General features: G+C 47.8%; 1 long non-coding RNA gene across 1 annotated transcript in view; it reads left to right on the forward strand.

Annotated features, from left to right (window-relative positions):
• Positions 1–22,268, forward strand: part of LOC135395324 (uncharacterized) — an 89,341-nt gene extending 67,073 nt beyond the window's left edge. The window contains exons 2-5 of the long non-coding RNA XR_010423024.1: positions 7,733–7,984; positions 10,273–10,333; positions 10,404–10,572; positions 22,194–22,268. This is a non-coding gene — a long non-coding RNA (uncharacterized LOC135395324). The remainder of the gene's footprint in view (positions 1–7,732; positions 7,985–10,272; positions 10,334–10,403; positions 10,573–22,193) is intronic.
• The last annotated feature ends 335 nt before the right edge of the window (positions 22,269–22,603 follow it).

Raw genomic sequence — 22,603 nt, forward strand, 5'->3', positions numbered from 1 at the left:
GTGGTCAGATGGAGAGAGGACAGCAGGGAGGAGTAGGGGACAGAGGGCTTAGTATGCGTCCTGGGCAGTCTTAAGGGGGAACTGTGCCAACGTTCGCCTGGAAAGCCTTCGGAAAACCCAGGGAAAACCTCAGACAGCACAGCCGGTGAAAGGATTCGAACCCGTGACACATCCCAGTCTCTGCGTGGAAAAGCGATCATCTTAACCACTATGTCACGGGAGCTGGTGTAACGACAATATTAGGTCTCTTTATGAAAGGAAACAAAAGAAAAGGAAATTATACATTGGCCAATACAGACGAAACTTTTGTATTACGCTTGATTTGTAGAACAGCATATTACTAAAGTGCGGCTGCGTGGTGGCAGCTGAGGGCAACGAGGACAGACAGACCACTTAAGGCTCACAACGGCCAATTGCATATTTCAATTAAAGAACAATAGCTGATGGAAAAGCTTCTTTAGTGGGCCTAAAACCCGGAGCGCTCTTCCGATCTCCGGACAGGATTCTACCTTACATCATGCTCGTTACTGTCTCATCAACGCAACAAGCATCGGTCGCATACACGCATTCACCCTCCAACCATCCTCCTGTTTATATTTCCCAGTCACGCTCACCTACACACTCTTAGAAATGAACTTCACCGCGTAGCACGCTACAAGCCAACCATCATCTCGAATGATATCGTTATCTGCTGTGATTTGTTGAAAACGGGAGGTGTACGCCTTTTTTGTGACAATTATGAACAGCACAAGTGTCACAAAAAGGCGTACGCCTCCCGTTTTCAACAAATCAAGGCAGATAACGATATCATTCGAGATGATTGTTGGCTAGGAGCGTGCTATGCGGTGAAGTTCATTTTTAAGAGTGCACGAGCAGGTTGAGGCGAGCGGCATCATCCAAAGCAGCGCAGTAGTAGAGCTACGATATGGCGTCGTCGCAGCATTGTAGTGGCGGTGATCCTCTTGACCGCTTCGAGGTGAAGATAGGTTCGTTTCCGGTCAGTCTCCAACGGCGATTCCCGAACAGAGCCCACTGAAACATAACTAGGGTTCCGTGTTTTCGGTTTTAATCGAAAAACACCGAAAAACATACGCCCGGTAAATTTTTCCTCATTCGGTTTTCATCGAAAAACTACAGAGGGACATTCAAGGACATGGCAGAGATAAATTGCTGCACACGCCCAGCAAGTTGTTGATACAGATCAGAAAACCATATACAGAAATACCCATGGTTGTGAAAAATGTCCGTTTACTGTTTCGTTTGCCGTAAAACGCCACCGCAGCGAACAACGCCACGTTGAATGAGCGTCGTGCGGAAATTGCATTGTGATTTCTATTCGCCAATAACTGTCGGGTAAAACGTGTACACGCCAGGAAAAACATCGAAAAACGCAGATTTCGTGAAAATCACTCAACATCGAAAAACTTACGTCGAATCCAGAAAAAAAAAAATCGAAAACGCGGAACCCTAAACATAACCAAACGCAGACGCGATGGATTCCGTATTCCACGAATGGCGTAATGGTTCCTCACAAAGTTTCGCTCATCGAAAACTTCGCGGGAATCGGCGCGGTGCATACGGTCGATCGGTTGGTCGGTGCGTTGTCGAGTGGGAAGGAACCGATCGGAGTTTCGCCAGAAAACGTTTTCGGGAACCGGAGTTGAACAATCGCAGCGATAGGCGCTGGCGCCATCTCTGGTCAAGGATAGAAGAAAAACTCTTTTTTTTTTCTCTCTCTCTGAGGCACTGCAAATATTCTTTCAGAGAAATAAATGTACTCCCACACGTATGTTCGACTGATAAAACATGACATTGTACAATTTGCGAAATGGAACTTTTGAAAATTTCTAAATCGGCACAGCATCCCCACACAACGAAATGCAATCTCAATGGCGGAGCGGTCTTTTTGAATATTTTCTACGGCAAGTTTCTGATCCCTAGTCTGACTGATGATGTACCAGAAATGTTAATATACCGCTAGGTTGGCGGAAAATTTGCGAGGAACCATTACGCTATCCGCGGAATACCAGACTGCTGCAGAGTAGATGGGATCCATCGCATTGGCGTCGGCCATGTTTCTGCTTCGTTCGGGAGTCCCAGAAGGAGAAAGATCGGAAGCGAACAGACAGTGACCTCGAAGCGGTCAGGGGGATCGTCACGCGGTAAAGCGCGTGCGCGTCGCTCCTGACTGATCGTACCGGACGTGCTCAACCGGTTCCCAGAAACTCCCTGTTAGTACGTTTGTTAGTGCTCTGTGAAAGAATCTCTACAGTGCCACGGAAGAATGACCATCTCGTATTCGTGCCGCTCCGTTGTTCCACTCCGGTTCCTGAGAACTAGATGCCCACTTGAGTGCGGCCAGTACCGGCAAGCTACCTCGACCCCCCCCCCCCCTTCCTGAAAACTAGAGTCACTACGCTTCAGAGTAACGACACTGAGTTCCTCACTTATTTAGTGACTCTACTGAAAACTGCTTTCTGGCGAGGCTCTGATCGTCTCTTTGGCGCTGGATCGTATGAACCGCGCTGGTTCCCGAAGACTCTCTAAATGGAGTCGGTTCCGAAGGAACATTTCACGTCCTGTAGATCATATATGTGCGAAACATTGTAACAAAGACCGGGCGGGTTGGTACATATTGCTGACAGTTGCGACGCAGTAGACAAAGGACGAGAGAAAAGTGTGACACAAGAGACGGAAGTGCGACATCGTCTGTCTCATCGTCCTTTGTGTACAGCGTCGCAACTGTCAGCAAGATATGTGCGATTCCGGCTCCGTGTTTTCATCCGGTCTTTGTGACGTCATTCGATTCGATTCACGTTCCTACGATTTATTCCGTACGACTGTCCCATCTCGGAATATAGGCAGGCCCGTTTAGTCAGTATTGGTTATGCTGGGGGTTAAATTTGTCCCGAATAAGTAGCGTCGTAGAGGGCACCTGGCGGGTAAAAGCGCATCCTGCCGCATAGCTGCCTTAGGTGCGATTTCATCTCAAGCTGTTGAAAATATTATTGCAATATGGTCCAGAAACAACAGGTGCTGGAGTGAGGACATTTTTCTAGAAAGGTACAGACTCGTGTATCCTTCTCTGTATACTTATCCTGTACACTCTTCTGGGCTCTTACAATTACACCAAGTTTCCACGTCGACTGCTATACTCTTGAAATGAGTTTTCGGCGAATTTCGCTCCAAATGGATAAAGGAAACCGCGGGTTTGCGATGAAATGCCTTAGTGTTTTCTAGATAACAACATCTGGACACGAAGGCCTCATTACTGGCACGATCACACAGGAAGGTAAATGCTGTCTGAAAATGACAGCTCATACCTTGAATCGCGCGAAATAAGCGGGGCTTGTGTTACGCAAGTGCGCAGGAATTATGGTCGCCTCTACCCTTGGAGTGAATTACGGGGGCTTCGAGTAGCTGCGGGCAGCCTCCCCTGGTACACAGCGGATAGAAAGAAGAAAAGTGAGCCACGCAAGCTTAGAGTGGGATTCCGTTGTTTAATTCCAGCAGTCCTTTTTTTTTAAGTGTATTTGCGGAAGTATCTGTATATGAACCAAATAGTTCCAGACACAACACAGTTATGAAGAAGAGGAAGAAGAGGTATCTGTATTGAGAATGCGAAGTAAACTTACGGCGGGCTAGAAGGACTACTAGACTAGCACTACACTACTACTAGACTACTAGATTACCGTAGTGAACTTGTTCCAGAATGCCGAAACTCATATAAAAACCGGGGAAGAAAGCAAAATTCTGAAACGTAAATTTGACCCGCCATACTGGTGAAGCTAGGTTACCATAGTGACGCCATCGGCGCACGAGCCACATTCGTGACCTCACGCGCATAAGCTGTCAATGGATGTATTCCATACAGAGAAGCGTCAAATACGCCGAAAGGCATTTAAAATTCTTTCGGTGGTTGTATGCTGAAGAAGACTTGCTTCGAGACTTTTCTTACGAAAGGGTTCCGAAGTGTTTGCATCAACACGAAAATGAATTGAATTCGAAACACATTGCGTTCTTTCTTCCTTTTCTTTTTTTTTATACCAGAAAGGTAGGAATATTATTTTGCATACATTCAGTGGCTTTCACGCCATCGGCAGCCTCCTGTTTTGCTTTCACGCGCCAAGTAAAACATTCAGACCTTAATACACTTCTGGGAAGTTGGAAAATACGTTTGACAGTGGTCCCTCAAAGGCCTTCATTCCATTGAATGCAAGCAAATATGTGCAAACTTTCTATAACACATTGGCTGGGCTGTGCGCGCCGTGATAGAAAGCCAATTCCGCAGTCTCTGATTGCCGGAGTTTCGCAACGTTTTAGGGAGAAGCTCAATTCGCATTCTTCTCCCCAGTGGCAACTCAAAGTGGAAATTTATTGCGGCCCCCATCTATTCTTCCCTGCGGGAGGCGGATATATTTTGCCCAAGGTTGCCTAGCGCTACACATTAAATATTCCTCTACATAGCGCCACGTGGCGTTCGCGACTTGTTCTGCCTCCTGTGTTTCGCCATTGCGGTAGCGCTGCCTTTTCTAATTCTAATAGTTCCTAATTAGTAGATACAGTTAGTTGTCGCGTATGGAAATCGCCTTGCGTACGCAAGCAAATAGTGTGTTCGCGCTCGTTAAATGCAAAGCCACGTTCGGCACACGCGGAGTGTGCACTCGCTGTAACCTTGCGCATGCAAAACGGTTCCGAACGCGCGTGAAGGGTGCGCGGTGCTGGAACACTATTCTCCCCGGTGAAATACCGCATGACTTACAAGTCATGCTTTTCGCCCGCAGTCTTTCGAAACCGTATCATCTGTTTAACGTAATTCCTAGTACCCATCGAAAAGGGGTACGTATACTTCGGTAAATACGTAAACAAATAAACGTCCTCGTTGTACGAAATCCCTTGACAGAATAAAATGACCAAGTGTACTTTAGTTGAAGATTAAGAGTATAGGAACGTCTCTTTTTCCCGTTTCATTCTTTTTTTCTTTCTGTGAAGGAGCAAGCCACGTATTTATGGCTGACTTCTCCAAAACACCTAATAATGATAATAATTCGGGGCTTAACGTCGCGAGACAACTGTGATCATGAGCGCGACGCCCCACTGGTTGGGTCTGTGGATTCATTTTGTCCATCCTTAACGCGCGCAGAAATCTCGACACACCCCACGCCATGTTTATCGTCCCTCGCGGAAGACTGCGTGTCTGGGCAACTTGTACCCGTCCTCCAAGTTTGCCAACATCCTCGGCCGGGTTTGAATCCGCGATCTTGGGATCGGGAGGCGGACACGCTGCCGACTCAGCCACTTAGGCCGGCACCTAATAATGATCATCATGAGAGTTAGCGTACATGGAAGCAGCCTTCCGGACAGTGTTACGTCGTCTGAATCTGTTGCTAATTTTATGTCGCGTATTCAGGATCATTTGGAGTGTTTTGTTGCGTGGCTGATGCTCTTGTTTTGTTCCACTCCGACTTGGGCCTTCAAAAGGGGGCCAGTAGTATTCCAAATAAATAAATAAAAAGTACACTCTAAGGAAAAGAAAAGGTAGAATTTTCTACCCATCTCAGTACAGCTGTATTGCAACCACCATTTCTACTCAAACAAATTCTACCTTTTGGGTATAACTGCAGAGTAGAAACTGTCGTTCTACCAGCTTCGGTTTGTAATTCTACCCTGATTTCTTAGAGCCAAGGTGAGAAAGAGGAGCAAAGGAAAGGCACACCGTCGCTTATACCCGCGGAGCAGTAGGCGCGCGTGGATTGGCCCGAAATTGTAGAAGTATCACTCTTAAAAATGAACTTCACCACATAGCACGCTCCTAGCCAACCATCATCCCGAATGACAACGTTCTCGCTCTAGATTTGTTGAAAACGGGAGGAGGAGCCTATTTTGTGCCATTATGCACGGCACAAAATAGGCTCCTCCTCCCGTTTTCAACAAATCAGGGGCGAGAACGTTGTCATTCGGGATGATGGTTGGCTAGGAGCGTGCTATGTGGTGAAGTTCATTTCTAAGAGTGTACCGTCGCTTTACCAGCTTGTGTAGGAAACTCTACCTTTTTTTCTTTTTCTTAGAGTGTATACTTCCTTCACAGTTTTTAAATTTATAGCTTATACGCTGTGCGTGAGCCGTCGCTTCCACTTATAATTATTGACAAACAGCGAAAATGGCAAAAATGTAGGAACTACTGCACCGCCAGTAGAGGGTTCACAGCATTTCCACGAATAGTGTTCAAAATACAATACGACCATCGTTGAGCGGTGGTGTGGTTGATTACCCGACCCCGATAATAGACCTTTCAGCATAAGAAAAGGGCGATGATCCGCGCATCACCAACTCCCTGCAATGCATGCACTCGTGCAGTTTTCGAAGTAATCTCATCTTATTGATATCCTGCGACCTTATTTCCATTCCTCTTGTTGGCGTCAGACATACGGTATTATAGACATTCGATTATGTCGTGAGCATAGGTCGGCGCGATCATGATCGCGGCAGCCTTGCCAGTGCTTCGTGATCGCCCTCATGATCGCGATCATCAGGATTTGATAAGGCATTGCGATCATGATTGCGCCGACCTATGGTCGTGAGATTCGCTCAGGATGGATTCCGTCAATTTCCATTTCCCCCTTCCCCTTTATTGTTCCTAACTGTGGTTTTCTTTATCTATAATTTAGCCAGCTTTTGTTGGCATTTTAGACGCTCTCTTGTCCTTGCATATTTCTCAGATTACGTATTAAGTCACAGAGTGTATGGGGCCTGTTGGTGCGTCGTCGTTGTCTGTGTCCGTTCCTTTCGTTGCCTTGCTCAAGGATACGTGTTAAGTATTGGAGTAGCCAGTCCTGACCCGGCCGGGAGTGACAACAGAACATTTTTCTCTTTTACTTAAAGAAGCATGGGAGAGATCCGATAAAAAAAAAGGGGTGTGCGGGAGTAGGAATTAGGAGTGCAATCCCTGCGATTCGTAGAAAATGTATGAGTTCTGGGGGAGGGGGGGGGGGGGGCGTAGGGGTTCGAGCGGTGTGCCTGCCTATGAGTGCGGCACGCAATCCTGGCTCTTCTCCTGGATATACGAAAAAGTTGCACGACATCGGCGACATCCAAATCTCGCTTACGTGAACACTCCGTTTCTAGAACAGCGAATTGGTAGAAGACTTTTTTTTGCAACAAAAAAGCAGAATATTTATGACGGAGCGCAATTTGCGACTTGACGTTGAACTTGTGACGTGCGGGCCGTCGAGTTGATTCAAAGGAGAATATGGCCAATTCTTACTAGTCAAGGACTGGGCAGCCGAGCTTGCGTGTGAGACTCTCTCTACAAATGATCTGTGACTCCCACTGTCGACCAAGAGATGTACGAAAGCGCTGCCTGCGGGCCCAAAGACCTGCACTGTTGCGGTTTGAAGTAACGTCCCTCTGGTGGACATCGAGACTGTTGCAGTTTGCGTCGGCTGGGCAGATACACCTGGGCTGGGTCTGGGCTGGATTTCGCATAGCACTGTCAAGTGATGACCGTCGCCTTTCGTACAAATTAAACCAGCGGATAACGTTTTGCACATCGGAAGCAGCGACGCGCTGTGCTGGGGCGACGACGCTTCTCTTCCGGCGCTATGCGTACTACAGAGACCTTCGTTACGTGATCATTTCCGCGGCATAAGGCGCAAGCCCTTTGTGACTTTTGCGCGCCTGTGGAACGTGCACCATGCCCTGCCGCTCGTTGATCTTTTACAGCCTTTTACAGGAAGGGCGGCTGCCAAAGCTTGGGGAGCTTGCAAGTCGTCGGTACTGTCCTTGTCCCTTCGTACATGCCGCTGACGGTGAAGAAGGGCTTCTTCTCTGCTCTCCACTTGGATTCGTAGGAAGGACAGGAGAGCGCCCACCTGCTCGGTCATCGAGGATGTTCTTGTCTGGCCAGCTGCGTGGGACGTGAAGTAACTGCTGGACGTGTCAGGGTCGCTTCTCCTCTGCATGAACTGCACGAAAAGGTCTGTAGGTAGGCAGCGGGTGAGAACTCTGAATAAGATGACATCGTAGCTGGACCGAGGCACCCCTAAAGACTCCAAAGCCTTGGTGATGCGTGACACTTCATCATAGAGATGACGGAGCTGCGCTGTGTCATTGCAGGTCTAAACGATACTGAACGAAAGTAGTTTGTCGATGTGCTCCGCGGAAAGCAGGTCGGTGCCTCCGAAGCGCTGCTTCAAAGCTGCAATCGCAGTGTCATAGTTGTCGCTGCTCATACTAATGCCACCTATAGTGCGCTTGGTGTCTTCTGTGACATACGTTAGGAGGTATTTGAATTTCTCAACGGGAGCTAGGGTGGCGTTCTGATGGATCGTGGCTTCAAAATGCTCCCGGAAGCGTTGCCATTCCTGCAACTTGCTCCCGAATTTCGGAATTTGGAGCTTGGGTGAAGACACGTTGCGGCTTGCCTGGACAGATGAGACAGGGGATGCTGTACCAACTGCGGCTGTCTGCTGCTACAGTCTGAGGGGGACTCCCCGGGCTAGGGTGATAGCTGCTGCGAGCTGTTTTTCCTGCTCCAGTATCGTTTGAGTCTCCTCGTCGTACCTGTCTTCGGCGGTCTGTTCAAGGATTTGGCGGTTGAAGTCCTCCAATGGGGCCTGTCGTGCGAGAAGGTACTCCAGGTCGACTTCCATATCGTCTGCCCGTGCTGAGCGAGCATCTCACTGAGATGCGTAATGGTGCGGGTGATCATGCCGCGGATCCCCGATCGAGTCGGTCAGGTTGCGCGTCTCTGGGCATCACCGAGAGCAATCCTAGGTCCCGGGTTTCGGCACCAGATGGGTCTATACAAAGTATGACCACTCGTCGTGATGCTGGTTGAGAGAATGTTTATTCGCGTGCAACTGTCTAAGTTAACACCTGCCCTCGTGCCGGTGGCAGGGTCCTGTCCTACCCCTCATTTTCCTCAACAGCTGTCACTGCGGTGCTCTAGAGGATCTGGAGCACCTTCTTCTTCATTGCCCACACTACCAACCTTCCTCAACCGCATTCTCCGAGTCTCCTAGTCAGCTGGACTCTCGCCCCTTCTCCCTATCAAAATTGATCGGTCCCTGGCCGAATCCGGCCCGCCAACGCTCTGCGCTCAAAGCTCTTCTGACCTTTCTCGACACAACCGGACTTTGATACTTATTGTGAAGGAGCTCATTATCTCATTTCCAATCACCACCAGCAATGGGGTAGAGTATCGCCTCTTGCGCTGAAACTCCCCTTTCATCATCTTCAAATAAGGTTGTTGAAATCGAGACACTACACTTAAATTGATTCCAACTCACGGTCATATCTGCAGAATAACGACGCCAACTCTTGAATCTTTAAACACACTTTGAGAAGTTTCGTATTTGCATCAACGCGTTCTACAGCACCCCGTGCCAAAGCAACAGAGCGAGGGCTTTGCTTTGACACTCGCTATATCAAGAAAGTTTAAACTTGGAATGAGTTCATCAGTCGCACTGCTCTTCAACAAACTTCGTCTGAAGGTGCTTTATGGATGCCGCTTCCTACGCAAACTCGTGTAGGTTCCGTAGGCGAACTACTGCCAAAGAGATCGCAGTCGCAGAGAAAAGGGAACATATCTTTTAATGTAGAACATCGTTACGCAGCATACTGTAGCGGAACTGTATGGACAACTGGCAAAGCTTGTTGTGGTGCTTGGGTTTGTGCGGACGCGCACAAAGAACCGGCATTGCAACCAGTAGGAATTTTATCTGATATTTATTATCGATATTTGGCTTTTATTTTATCATTGTTCGGATCTTCATTCACATTGAACAGGTGCAAAGTTAGTTAAACCCGTTACCCGTGTAACATGGTGCCTGTTTCATGTACTGCCGTGTTTGTGTTTTGCTCAATATATTATTTATCCAGTTCTATATGAGTCATTGGTGAGACGGGCACAAGAAAAAGGGATAGGTCGGTTTGGATTGGATTTGAAAGAAAAATAATGCGGATATTGTGACTCCACAAATACAACCGACTACTCCACTGCACTTGTAGGGAAAGATTGAACGGCAAAAGTGATTGCGTGCATCGAAAACTCCGCCATCTTTTCCAGACGCGATTTTTGCGCAAACCCGTCTATTCTTTTTCTCTCTCTTGAGAATCGAAACCAGCTTTGGAAACGTTGGAGCTGACGCAATGCTTTACATCTTTCGCAACAATACGCGACAATGCACGTGAAAATGCCTGTATGCGGCGAATCCAGAAGATGGTGTTGAACTAAGACCACTTATACGTATGTACATTTCTTCGTTGCAGGAACTTGGATTCGCGGCGCACTCGGATTCAACAAGTCCGCGTGAGCCCGCATGGCGAATCAGTGAGTTTATTTTCCTTCAACTGGAGCAGGAGGATCCATCAGGTGAAGTAATGCGGTTTGCGGATTCCAGGCGGCACCCAATGCCATTGGAACGTGAGCGGAGCGTGAATGCGATCTACCTTCCATTCCTTTCGGGTAAACTGACATGAAAAAGAAGAACCAATATGGGCCGTTGTTGTTCCCAGGATTGGAGAAGGGGACTGCACTTATTGATTCACGGAACGCGGTCACTCGAAAAGGTGATGCAGCTATTTTAGGCAAAGGAAGGACGAAAATGATGGCGGGCGCGCGCGTTATACAATATTTACTTTCTCCGTGTTGCCGTTACATTTGCACATCCTAGTATTCATGTGTACTATATCATAAGTAGGAGTTGGTGATTTCGTGTTTTTTTATTTTTATTTTTTTGCATATTCGGAATGGTGTTTTTTCGAGGTTTATTACCTTCAGACAATTCGGAGTTTTTTCAACTCAGTTAATATCCTACATTTGAAGAAGAAGAAAAAAGATAACGACGACTGCAAAATGACGTACGCGAAAACGAAAAAAAAAGGGGGAAAAGAAGAGGTCAGTTTGAGTTTGATTATAGAAAAAGAAGAGGCGCTGCCTTGAAAAGGGCTCAGTGCAACAGTAAGTCTTTTTTCAAGGTAACACCGTCAAGGAGCACCGTCTGCGCGACGCCTGGACGATGGTGCATGGGGATACATTCGTGGCAACGTGGTCACGTGCAGGCTCTGCGTCCCGTCTGGACCGTTTCTACATACCTGGGGACCTTCAGCCGTACGTTACTGGCTGCAGCGTAATCAGCACTGCCCAGCTCGGCGCTCATGTTAGTGATCATCATGCTGTGATCTTGATTCTAGATGTTTCACAGCTTCCCGGCAGCACTGGGCATGCAGTGCGTTGGCGTCTCGACTCTTCGCTTCTCCATGACGACTATGTTGTTTCGGAGATCAAGGGTAAAATCGCAGAGTACCTAGCAAGTCGGTCGCCAACTCCAGCAGAGTGGGATGAGTTCAAAGTCTGGGTGCGCGACCTCTTTCAGACGTGGGGACGCCGGAAAGCGCGGGCGCGAACAGCCATGCTTGCGCGTTTAGCTGCCAAAATACGTATTGTGAGCAGAGGAGCGCCGTTGACACCCATGATGGAGGAGTATCTCGCGACGCTGCAGCACCGCTACCGTCTACTGCTTCAAGATTCTTCTGGACGGGCGCGACAAAATTACTTCAGGTCTCAGGCGCTTGCTGGCCCTGGCGTGGTCCGGTACCTGGATTCCGTGCGCCGCACCGAACAGCGTGAGCTTCCTCGTTTCCGAAGACCAGACGGCAGTGTGACTGAAGACCCCGGGGAGGTGCTCGCCGGCTTTGAAAACTTTTTTCGGAACTTGTACACTGACGAGTCTGTCAGCAGTTCGCGAAGCTCATTCTTCGAGGGCCTTCCGGTCCTTCCCCGGATCGACCACGACGCTTTAGAACATCCTCTGCGTTTGGAAGAGCTGGACATGGCGGTCCGATGTGCGGCAGTTGGCAAGAGTCCAGGACCTGATGGGCTTTCTTCCGAATTCTATGCTACGTTTTGGCCTTGCATTCGGGAGTTCCTCTTCGACGTTGTTCGAAGGGCTTTCGAAGGTGCCGACTTCCCGGAGTCGTTTGGTTATGGACATATAGTCTTGCTCCCGAAGACAAGCGGCGACCTTGGTAGTCCCGAACACTGGAGGCCAATAACGCTGCTGAACAGCGATTACAAGATAGTGACTTCCGTATTGACCAATAGAATCCAAAATGCTCTCCCGGCAGTAATCCACCATTCTCAGACTTGTTCAGTGCCAGGCCGCACGATGTACACCGCGCTGTCAGGGCTGAGAGACGCACTGAGCTACGCCACTCCACGTGTACCGGATGGTTGCTTACTTTCACTTGACCAGAAGAAAGCATTCGACCGTGTGGTGCATAGTTACATGTTCGCTGTCCTCAGAGAGTACGGGTTCCCTGGATGGCTCATCAGTGCCATCGCCAAGCTGTACCGCAATCATCGCAGCAGCCTGTACATGATGCAGCAGTTGTCTAGGGAGTTCCCAGTCTCCAGGGGCGTACGGCAGGGCTGCCCACTCTCTCCAGCTCTGTTCACCTTGGCAATTGATCCCCTGTTATGGAACATTGAGACCAACCCGTGCATTCGCGGTTTTCCGCTTCCCAGATCCGGGGAATGGAAGGTCAGTGCGTACGCTGATGACATCACGGTTCTTCTGCGCGATGCAAGCTCTGCGTCTGAGGTCCTTCGAGTCTACGAGTCCTATGCTGCACTTTCCGGTGGGATGCTCAACTTCGCCAAGACCAAGTTGATGCCACTCGGGAGCTTTTCTCCGTATTCATCACTGCCTTTCCAGCTCAGCGCGTCACTAAAAATACTGGGCATTGTGTTCGACTGCCGCGGCCCAAAGGTCGATAACTGGTTCAGGGCGCTGGAGGAGCTCCAGACGAAGTGTGATGCGACACAGGCATTTGACCTGTCGTATTGTGAACGATCGTTCCTCGCACGTACTGTCTTACCGGGACGCTTGTGGCATCTTAGTCACGTTTCTATTGCCCCACGTGCAGTCGTCGTTCGGGTGCACTCTTGCCTCTTGTCATTGTTCTGGAGAAAGCGGAGAGGCCCTGTCCTACGGACCATGCTGGCATTTACGAATTCTAAGGGCGGGATGAGCCTTCCAGATATCGGGCTTATGAATCGGGGCATCGCTCTCAGCACCACGTTGCGAATTGTGCACGCTGAGGAAGACTCGCCGGCGAAAGTGCTGCTCACCTACTGGGTGGAACTCCTCGGGCCAAACCCTGTCAGTGGTTCACGGGCGGTAGCACCATTGGGGTTTCACGCCGCGGTTCATACGTACTACCAACAGCTCTCGCCCCTTGTTCCTGATGGCAGCCTCGTTGCGGCTTCCCCCTCTTCGATGGCTGGCGCGCTGTTGCTGGACTCCGTGTCAGCGAGCGAGAGCCTTCGAGTGCGTGTTGAGCAGGCGTCAAACATAGCATGGACGGTGTTTACATGGCTCCCAGGATTTCTGCGGGACACCATGTGGTCTTTCGCGTGGGGCGTGCAACCCACACGGGACCGCCTGTACTCGTGGCACGTAACAGCGACAGATTTGTGCCCTTACTGCAGTGAACGCGAGACAAACATGCACGTGTTGTTTGCCTGCCGCATTGCTCGCGTCTTTTGGAACCTTGTCCGACGAAGCACGAACATAGTATGCCCAGTGCGCTTTAACCAACGTCACCCACACCGCCTTAGTGTACTTCTCACAGCTTGCGGCGCGGTTGTGCTTTGGGAGGCTCGTTGTAAGGCAGTCGCGCAACGTCGTCGAGATGTGCCCATTTTTGCTTGGTGCGGAGAGCGCGCATACTGCTCACTACTGAGTTGCAGCGGGAACTGTTCGCTATTGGAGATGACAGGTTTCTTCGTCGATGGCGCTTCCATCCGTCGCTTTCAGCCCGAGGTGGCTGCGTTACGATCAAGGGCACGCCGCCGTGAACTATATCATATCATTTCATCGATCACCATGTTGTAAATAACCGTTGTACATAATCGTTGCGTCATCCTGCAGCCCCTGAACATGTGACCATACCTGTCTCATACCTGTCTCATTAAATTTTCCTATAACAACATCTCGTTTTTGTTCGTATGGGGAACAAGAAGAAGAAGAAGAAGAAGAAAGAGAAGCAGAGAACTTTCAGACAGTTAAAATAGTTAGGAAATGGCTGAAATGACCTCAAATGGCCCTCATGTCAAGTAGAGCCATTAAATGGGGTGCCCTATTCAGTGATTCCAATGTTGAGATGTCCCTAGGCAAGGATGGTGTTCACCCACATTATACGGGGGATGCTTTGGACATCGTTAAGCGAAAGACACAGCGGATGTGGGTCCAGAGAGCCAACGTTCCTTATCCCTGGGGTTGCTGACTCGCGATAGCAGGGAATCTCGAGGGAAAAAAGAAGAAACGAACTCGTCTCGGTTCTTACACTGCAATTTGTCTCTTGCCCGGGCATCACCTTTCTTGTTGAGCTCTCGGTTACTGGAACACCAAAAAACGGAGTTTTTCAGTTCAATCCCATTCATTTAACGTTTTACCGACGTATGTTTTTTTCGGATAAGTCGCATTGTCGCGGTGTAAACGTGAGGGCAGTATTTTAGAATATAATCCGTGATGACATAGAGCGTTATTTATGTTTACGGGTAGCGTCCGATTAAAGCAAAAAAGCCACAGTTACGGCATCTAGAGAGATGTATGTGTAGTTTGTGGTTCTTCAACATGGCATAGCGATCTTTAGTGCGTCGGAAGGTGTTAAGGATAACGGCTCAGAAAACTTGAATAAGCCAGTCCCCGTATTCCTATGAAATGTGGGACATTACGTTGTTGTCCTTTGATTTGACAGCTTTGTTCCCTTCGTTTTCGCGGAGTGTTTCTGGTCTACCAAAAGCGGCCCTGCGTGGTTGTACTGTGATGGGCGAAAGTTTACGGTTCACGCTCCGGCGCATTCCTTCTTCAGAGTGACACGCTCGCAGCGAAAGGTACCGTATGGAGCTGCAAACAGGTGACTCGCTTACCTACACTCTTACAAATGAAGTTCACCGCATAGCACGCCCTACCCAACCAAAATCCCGAATGATATCGTTATCTGCCCTGATTAGTTGAAAACGGGAGGCGTACGCCTTTTCTGTGACAATTATGAACAGCGTAAGTGTCACAAAAAAGGCGTACGCCTCCCGTTTTCAACAAATCATGGCAGATAACGATATCTTTTGAGGTGATGGTTGGCTAGGAGCATGCTATGCGGTGAAGTTAACTTTTAAGAGTGTACGGAGCTGCGAACAGGTGACTGGCTTACCTACACTCCTAGAAAGGAACTTTACCGCATAGCACGTGCCTAGCCACCATCAACTTGAATGAAATCGTTTTCTGCCCTGATTTGTTAAAAACGGGAGGCGGACGCCTTTTTTGTGACAATTGTGAACAGCGTAGATGTTACAAAAACAGGCGTACGCCTCCCGTTTACAACAAATCGGGGCAGATAACGATGTCATTCGAGATGATGGTTGGCTAGGAGCGTGCTATGCGGCGAAGTTAATTTTTAAGGGTCTGTACAAATGATGGTACATTTTGTTGCCTTCAGTATTCGTGTTTTCTTTTTTTTGTGTGTGTGTGTGTTTTGTTTTCGGTTAGAGGTGCAAAGTCTGAAGGTAATCTTCGAAACATTCGTTTTAAGAGTGCATAATCGTTTTTTTTTTTTTTAGTAAATATCGGGCACTTTACGCGAAACTCAGTCTCACCCTAATTACGCGCTCTGCGTATGTACATGCGCGCGACAAAAGGAACCTGGCACATCGTCAATTTTGGTTGCTGTATTGCTCTCACCCAGTGAAGGCCCTCTACGCCGCATCCAAACTTTGCCATAATTAAAGCATCCGGGGAATTTAACTTATCCACATTCTCATGACTGGGTTGACGTGCACTTTTAAAAACGAACTTTACCGCATAGCACGCTTTAAGCCAACCATCATATCGAATGATATCGTTATCTGCCCTGATTTGTTGAAAACTGTAGGCGTACGCCTTTTTTGTGACAATTATTAACAGCATAAGTGTCACAAAAAAGGCGTACTCCTCTCGTTTTCAACAAATCAGGGCAGACAACGATATCATTCGATATGATGCTTGGCTAGGAGCGTGCGATGCGGTGAAGTTCATTTTTAAGAGTGTGCTGCTTCTGTTCGCCGCCAGGTGGTCGATTAGGGAGCGAAATACCGTCATTCCCGCGTCCGAGAAACTTTTATCCAGCCTTCTACCACCTTTTCTTTGGCTTCTGCTTAGCATAGCTCTGGTCACTGTTGGGATAATAAGTTTTAGTTGAGTGTAGTTGCGTAACGACTGACACAATTGTGACTGCTCGCCAGGTGAACCAGTCTCCGGGGCTAATTTGCATGAAAGAAGCCCGGTCAAGTAAAGCAATTAGCGTGTGAATTCATTCACTTTCGTGAATGCTGTCTGTGTCAATAAACGCCGGACAAAGAGACTTTATTGTGCGCAAAGGCTTTTCTCGTTAAGGCGGTACAGCATAGACCGTGTCTCGTCCTCCCTGTTTCCGGAGTATTCCGAGACTCATCTAACACTTTTCGCGCACTATTCGCCGATAGTAACTCGCGCAAAGGTCCCAACTAAATATTCATATCCTGAGGGTGTGCTAGTCGCGTTGTTATGCGGCTCCTTGTACCGTAGACTCATGCCAGCTGCTATTTCAGGGAGGGTCACGCACGTAATATAGTTTTATATAGTTTTATTAACTTATCCATAAACAGCACGATGGTCTTCTGAAACGGTACAATGTCTAGTAGAAAACAGTGGAAAATTAATGAGCTAAACATTGTACAATCAAAAACATCAATGTCACAAGTTTCATCATTATAAAGATGCTGCGCACGGGCCAGGGTGACTCAGTGAGCTAAATCTTGGACCTTTAAAAACACGACACTGACGGAAAGTTCTCATTGCTGCATGAAAACTAATTGATTCAATCAAACACTGGCTATCGAGAATGCCATGAACACATTTGCGGAAAAATATAAGGTCTCGACTTTTGCGTCTCGCAACCAGCGTGTCCATATTGCAACGGCTAAGTATTCTGTTATATTCATAAAAATAGCGTCTCCCGAGATATCTATCAAAGTAAATTCTAGTAAATCGGCGTTATATATTTTCTATGGTTGATGCCAAACCATTTCCAATACAATTCCATACAACGGAACAGCACTCTAGCTTTGGCAATGTAATGTAAGATGGTAATGTATGCCAAATCTCAGTTACATAATTGAAGGTTCCGAAGATAAGAAGATCACGTGGTTCTTGACGCTAGCGAATCATGTCTGACGACGGAGAAGCGAAGTAACCTGGTAGCGTGAAGAAAATTTCAAATTAAGATCCAGGTGACACGACTTATTGCGGTGGCCCAGGTAGGAAAGTTGGCTCTGCCACATATGTACCCTTAGTATGGCAGAGCACCCTTTACAGGACGCTTTTTCCAGCAACGCTACTTTCGTTCTAGGTTGTATGATCCTCCGTATTTCGAGCCATCGTTTTCTGTAGAGCTACGTGTTCATAGAACGCCGTGTGAGAACGTTGTGAAACGGTTACTACATTGCATCGTATTCCAATGTATCCCACTATAAGAATAGAAAAGAACACATTGACTTCTGAGAGGATGCTACACGCGTGAAACACGAAGTTATAAAATTTCTTTTCTTTTTGTACATTACATTAACTTCGTGCAATGTTCAAGGCAAACACTACACTGTTGCTTAAGGCTCCCTGTGCATTTTAAGTCATTTTATTGCACTTTGTTGCGTTGCAGTGTTAAGGTAAACATTGCATCGCTAACAAAGCGGTGCTGCTCACACATACTATCATGCTCTATTTTGTGGCCTTGCGAAAGGGAGAGCCGTATATAGAGAGAATTTGGCCATCTTTTGATCTTTTGCCGCTTCACGGGCGGAGCCTGTTTTGACGTCAGAGTCGCTGTTGCACCTCCCAAAAAGCCTGAATCCAAACGAGATCCGCTTATCAGTCAGCAGGTAGGCACCATGTTGATGCAATCCACCGGCTGGTCGACAGGTACTTTTGTCGCTCTCAATGCAATGTACCAAATTCGCCGGCTTATGACCCACGGGGGCCTCTGGTATGGGGGCTTTGTTACCAAACTGCAAGGATTCAAGGACGAAGTGTTCTCGAAGGACGCGATATGCACGTGTCTTCCCCCTTGCATCGTGAATAACGCTTGCCATCGACATGGCGTCGGCGAGCGGTTGACGGCTGGACAACAACAACAAAGCGCGGCGAGGGAGGTCGTTCAGGCGTGACGTCGTATGACGCTGTTCAAGTTAGGCTCCTCCTAGTGGCCAAACTCTTTCTATAAACGGCTCTGCGAAAGGGGCTTCGCAAACTGACAGGCGGCTAAGAAAGAAGAATGATTGTGGGTGGTCGTCTCGTTACGGTGTCCGGGGAGATGTGAGGGGATGGATGTATCCTTCCGTCCCTCGTGAAGGCTTCTCTAAGGCTCACCAACAAAAAGGTATACTACTCGGAGTCCCTGACAAGTGCGGAGAAGTTACGGACAGAATGCGGTTGGTGCTGCCATTGGGTTTTTCGTTTCTTAGCTGCGGCGACAGTCGGACAGACGCCAACTTCACTGGCTCGAAGCGACCCTCTCCAGTGCTTCTCGGCATGTGTTTTGCGAACAGTTGTGTAGTAAATGAAGGCTTGTTGTCCTGGTCATGGCGGAGAATCGCACTTCTTCAGCAGTAAATCTATTCGCCTTTCGTTTTCCTTTTTTCCTGTTAAGAGCGTGAGTAATAAGAGGACTAATAATGCGCATGCAAGGTTAGTGAGTCAAGGTCAGGCTTCAAGGCCGTGTAAGGGTTCTTGATGACCATTCATTCGCCTCATAGTTCTACGCATGTAGTTAATTTTAATGCGCATGTCAATGCGTTTATGCGTTTTAGAAGTTTACGAACGTTGTCAGAAATCCGCGATGTCCCGTTTCTTACGAAATGTGTCTCATATATATTCTCACGTTATCCATTCTCATCTTATCCGTGTACATTTTTATGCATAGAACAATGAATAAGTTTCACAACCTTGAACAACCTGAACGCAACGGGAATGCGGCATCCAAATTGTTCTCCGTTGAATGAAGCCGCTTCCGAGTGATCTTTGAACGAAATATCGCATCTTTCCGAGCACGTCGTCGGACAAGAATTTTTGGGTACATATGCATGGAAATATGTTCTCTACATTCAGTATCGGGGCTACGTACATGGTCTTGAGTCACAGGGATATGAGATGCGTATGCTAATGCCATTCGTAAGAACATGCCAACTGTCCCGTGTTGTGTACATTTGCTGCAACCGATTTATCGAGAGGACGAGGAATATGCAGCATGACTTGGTTAGGCGGGTGGGCTAGGTTTGGCAGCGATGCGACGCTTGTATACGTGGCCTTCATATGATGAATGCCTTCAGGGAATAGCTCCGGCTTCTTCTAAATGGAGATGAGGAAGGTGCAGTGTTGTACTAGCCCATGACGAGAATAGTCTATTGGTTCGTAATAATCTCTACATGTATAGCTTTTGTTTTGATCTCACCGTCGACGGATCACTCGATTTTCCACTTTTTATGTTGGGTAGTGATTTTTCTCCACACAGCGATACCTTCTGTGTTTTAAGCAACTCTCCCGTCTCACTCTCCCACGTTTCTTTGATTATCTCGGCGTTTTCTTTTTGCGCTCTGCGAGTGTGAACTAAACACACGCCGTAGCGATGTGCACAACGAGAACGAAGTCGGTGATCAAATAGGCAAAAGGGGAACTGGTTCGCTCAGCCGAGTGATTAGACACAGACAGTGGCGATTCCCTCTACTATCTTCTTGCACTGTATTATACAGCAAAAAAAGAAAAATGCAAAAAACAAAACAAAAAAGAAACAAATGACTTGATACGTATGAGAAACAACGAGAAACGAAACCTGTTGACTTGACTGAAACCGCCGTCTGACTGGTTCGACGTCTGCCATATTGCGATCTTCCATGTTCCTATAGGGAGTTTTCACCTGCGTCACATTGTGACGTGGCAGTGACGTGGCATGCTGATCAGCTCTCCTCCCACTGGTGGTCACTTTTCGTGCTAGCTAAGATGACGAATTGCGCGATTTTTCAATGCGACCACCATAGTTTCCAAAGAAAATGTAGGAACGACAATGACGAGGTGTCTTCGGGATAAAAGAAAGGTACGGACGCGACCGGATTTCCAAACACCATTCAAGGCTTCGTTTTCGAACAAATGCTATATAATCTCGGCAGCTGCGCCGAAAACATGACCACCACCATGGCGGCCAACCGCGTTCCTTTGACGTCATGCGAAAACACCCTATAGGCATATTGAGGCTTGTGTTCTGTTTGTCACTTCGTACGTACCAGCCTCAGAATAGTCTAGTAGTGCCAGCTTCAGAATAGCTTCCAGGCAGTTCTTTGTGTTCGCGCGCGGCTTGTTCCGGAGCACCTAACAGGCATTCTGTATGCACCTATCTGCGCGGCATTCATGCATTTCGACCGCGGTAAGCCTAATAGGCGTTCGCACTTGCGAAGCGTCAGTACGCGCAGCTAATTATTGGGGCTTCGCTGCCTCCTAACTAGATCAAGATAAATGACCACGAAGATAGCGAATGAGGCATGGTGCATTATATACCCAACGGAGCGACTTGATTCATTGCTACGCCCTTCGTGATAAAGCTCTACGTGGCTAAAACGATGCGTGTATCGGTCCCACCAATTTTCTGTTATTGTTGCTGTTGTTTGAATTGCATGCGTTGCATGTTATCGATGCTCCATCACCGTAACTTATTGTTTCATTGCTTATATGCATAGGCCGTAAGGCCTGATAGTTTGGAGCTATTTACGCTATATTTTTTTATCGTCTCGTGGGCGATATTTCGGTGGAGAATTCGGAGAAATTGCTCGATAATTATCTGAGTAAGAGTGAAAGAAAGAATGGCAGAGGAGAGGTTGAGGTAACAGTGCACCTGTATGTATCACCAAGTGAACCACTGCTGGGACTGTATATAGTTGCACATAGCTCAACAAACTGCCGACTTGGAGGGGTAATGAAGATGGCGGAATAAAGTGGAACGTGTGCTCGTCACTGCTCTGTTTCAGTCAACCAACCTAGCGACACGGCATCGGCTCCTTGCTAGTGATTCTGCGCGATGCGTATTCAGTACTCTCCAGACGCTGGGCGAGATATTTATGACAACGATAGACTGTGACTGTTCCTTCCTATGTGTACACGAGTCTTCAACTACGTTTACGTTCTTCGGTGCATTATGGCGTATACACACGTGACTGCTCCTGAGCTTTGGGAAAAGTGGAAACGGCACTCAAATGTTTTATGCGGCCTGTGAATACGCTGCACTGGTAGTACGTCCTACTCTGAAATCCTTTTCCCGCGACCACAGATGGAACCCACATTCGGAAAGCATATTTCGTTTTTAAGGCCTCGCATTTCTCTTTTAAAGAGAAGTATAAACATTTCCGGGCTGCGCAGTACATTGAAGGTCGCTATATGCGATCAGAAAACGTCATTTCACGGTCGTCTTTCGGCAGCCACCACTTAGAAGAAGAGCCATTTTCTAACGGGTAAACACAAAACAGTCCTTATATACGAGTTCCCTGATGATAACACACACACACACACGAAGAGCTCGTTTCATTTACGAAAATGAAACAGGAGCTCCGGCCGAAGGAACTCTGGAGCTTATCTCCGCTAGTCGAAACTAATAGGTAACGGAAAGTGAGAGGAACCAGAGAACTAACAACAATGTCACGCCGAAAGATATCTGGCTGAGCGCTGGTTGAAATGAAAGCGCATGGATTGAATGAAGCGCATGGCCCCCCAATTTCGCTCTCAACGACGCTTCTCTCGTAAACAGTTCCCTAACGACCCTGAGCCCATTTTATCGGTTCCCTGTTAATATTGGGAGCGCGACACGGGAGAAAACGCCAATTCCAAGGCCATAACACTCCTTCAGGAGGCGCTACAAGTAAAATTACCAAAGAATACAGTAGGAGAAATAAAGCTCCGTTTGTCAGAAGGGGAGAAATGGTATCGTAACAGCCATCTATAGGATGTTCTCTCTAGGCAATCTGGCTGACTCGTTCCTCATGTTTGTTTGTTTATTATCTTTACTACAGTTGTGCTGTTCCGGTCATCCGTATTGTCATTGCAAAAGTTGAAAAAGTTGTTCTTTCTATTCCACTATAGCCAAGTGGCTGAGTGGATGCAGCATGGGCTCACAATGAATGGCTCCGAGGTCACACTAAACACTGCAGGTGGCGGGATCGAGTCCCATCATCGGTCTTGCTGTCCAAGGTTTTCCTGCCAAGTCTCCAGACGGACGTCGGCGTAATAAACCAATCTGTCTCCCATTCATTCATTCATACTGTCCCTCCTTCATCTGCTTACGCCTGTATGTCGTTCGTAGTTCCAATTGCTTTTTATGAGCCATGAATGACTTTGGTTATTTTATGCCAATACCCGATATTGTACGAACGGCTCGCAAATAACCTTCACTAACAGAGCTCACTCCGAGGCAACTAATTTAAATTGCCGTGCCATTTTCCGTTCGTGCGAACGCGATAATAGAGAATTTTAGTACGTCGTAGCGAAGACGA

This window comes from Ornithodoros turicata, chromosome 5 (genome assembly GCF_037126465.1).
Source record: "Ornithodoros turicata isolate Travis chromosome 5, ASM3712646v1, whole genome shotgun sequence".
Taxonomy (NCBI): Eukaryota; Metazoa; Arthropoda; class Arachnida; order Ixodida; family Argasidae; genus Ornithodoros; species Ornithodoros turicata.